Source organism: Brassica oleracea, chromosome C9, assembly GCF_000695525.1.
Source record: "Brassica oleracea var. oleracea cultivar TO1000 chromosome C9, BOL, whole genome shotgun sequence".
Taxonomy (NCBI): Eukaryota; Viridiplantae; Streptophyta; class Magnoliopsida; order Brassicales; family Brassicaceae; genus Brassica; species Brassica oleracea.
In genome coordinates this window covers 31,929,693-31,932,347 of record NC_027756.1, presented here as the reverse complement: position 1 = coordinate 31,932,347, position 2,655 = coordinate 31,929,693, and positions in this window count along the sequence as shown.

The following is a 2,655-nucleotide window of genomic DNA, read 5'->3' as shown; positions in this document are numbered from 1 at the left end:
TACTAGGAATTATAATGTGGACTAATTCGGAATGGCATTTTAAGTAATTTTAGCTTAAAAGTATGTTGGAGAACCAATTCCGTTTACTTAACTAACACGTGTAAACGATGCATTTGCATAAAGGTTTCTAGTTCAATTTTTTTTTAAAAAATTTGTATTTCTATTGATTCCCCAACTTCAAAGTATCTTACAATATCAAATCGATTGTTAAATTTTACATAAATTTTTCATGTAGTTGCAAAATTCATGGAGATCTATTAGTGAGTGTCCGGGTTTAAACTGTTCAAGCCCAGGTCATGGAAACAGATTTCATTTTAAGTTTTACTTAAAGCTTCCAAATAGTTTGAAGCTACTCTAGACATTACTTATTGTATTGGACATAAGAATTTCTTAAAAGATTCCAAACAACTTGAAGTTACTTTAGGTACAAAAAAAACTTAAAGTTACTTTAAACATTACTTATTTCAGTCGATACATAGCTACCAAAGTTTTTCATATAATATTCACTGCACCTTTGTCGTTATTCTATTATATCATTAAATGAGCTTATAACAAAAGAAAAAATCATTATATGAGCACACTCAAATTGTTTGCATAGAAGAACTCAGGGAATCGCTTTAAACCCAAATTAACAACAAACCAACTATACAATATTTTTTTCTTCTTGTTTATCATTAACTTCTTTCTCTATCTATTTCTACTCTAAATAGGTTTTTTTTTTCATCTACCGATTAGTTTTACGGGTTGATAAACTTATGTCTGTAATTGGAATACTTATTCTTCGATTCACCCCATAATAGGATTGTGTTATTTCATATTTGATATCTTTAAAAAAATGAAACAAAATATTGTCAAATTATATTATGTTTTTAAAATTAAAAGGTAAAAAGAAATAAATAAAAAATAATAGTAATTACAAAAAAAAATATTTTTAACGTCGTCAGCAAAACATTAAACCCTAAATCCTAATCCCTAAACCCTAAATCATAAATCTTAAACCTGTGGGTAAACTCTAAACTCTAGGATAAATCCTAAACTCTAAATCAAAATCATTAAACATTAAAACACTCAAGGGTTTAGGGTTTATGGTTTAGGATTTAGGGTTTAGGGTGTTAGTGTTTTTTATCTAGAGTTTAGGATTTATCCAAGGATTTATAGTTCATCCAAGGGTTTAGGGTTTACCCAAGGGTTTAGGGTTTAGGGTTTAGGATTTAATGTTTAAAGATTAGAATTTAAGGTTTAGTGTTTTGCTGACGATGTTAAAAATATTTTTTTTTAATTTTTTTTTCTGTAACTACTATTTTTTTTTACTTTTTTTTATTTTAAAAACATAAATAACTTGACAATATTTTGTTTACCTTTTTAAAAAATATCGAATTTAAAATAATAAAATTCTACTGGAAAACGAATTTAAAGGTTCACTCTAGGGAGTGAACCCAGTAATAAGTCTTATTGGTACTAATAAATTTATTCAGACACTAGGTGTAAATAATAAATTAAGTAGTACTAAAGCAATGATAATGACCAATATTATCATTGAGTTGCGACCTTTGTTCTAACAACAGCGCATTTGGTTCTCTAAATAGGAATTCAATTGGGATTATCAAATTATATGGGAAGAAGTGAGTACAGTATAATGTATTAATTTGTAACATGCATTAAACCCACAAAAAATACAGTGAGCTAAATCCTGAACTACCAATTATTTCATAACGATGTTGAAGAAGTGTCTGTTGATGATTAAATAGTAATATTACTATAGTTTATGTTCGATTTATTTTTCCTTCGTCCTTTGTCCTTGAATCGGGACTTCTATTTTTAGTGGTAAAGGGTTTATAGCTCTGAGTACGGTCATCTGGGTTCAAATCCCGGGCACTGGAGAATTAACATTTCGGCATCGGCAGAGATAGAAAACCGATATGTGACTAGTCTGGATCATTTATGTAGGGCCAGGATACCTCTGTATAATTCAAAAAAAAAAAAGTTTTATTTGTCCTTGTTATCGCTAAATGTGGAATTATTGTAAAATTAGTGAAGAAAGATCAAAACTGGGTTTTGGCTGGGAGCGAAGAATGGCATGTGGAGAGGACAATGTCACATGTGACATGTGTGAACGTTATGATGTTTGGTCTGAAACGGCGCTATATATTATGCATTTCGGTTCCTCTGGCATCTACTTATCAACCCATTCCATTTTTTGTTTGATAAATGTAAATATCAAATCTTGATGGATAAACTTTTAGACCATATCCAACGTTCCTCCAAATATTAAAAATAAAAATAAGTTGTAAGGGAAATATTATAAATATATATCTTGTATTTTTCTACATAAATTTATACTAATCACCTACATACATGAAATACTTAAAATTAATATAATTTTCTTATTTTACAAAATAGAATAATGAGAGAATATCAAATAATAATAGATAGTGGTACAGCCTGGGTATGGCTTAAACTCTAGATCACTTGAAGGTGGATGGATAGGGGGTGTTCTAAGAGGCTACTAGCTCTCCTTTGAACTGTGGTCGTCTCCCTGAGCCTGTGGATTGGCGCCAAGGATGGTTTGCTACTCAAAGACACAAGATCACCTTGTATTGTCTAAGATGAGATTCACAAGAATTCCTTCCTTTAAGTGAGATCAATGTTCTTGAA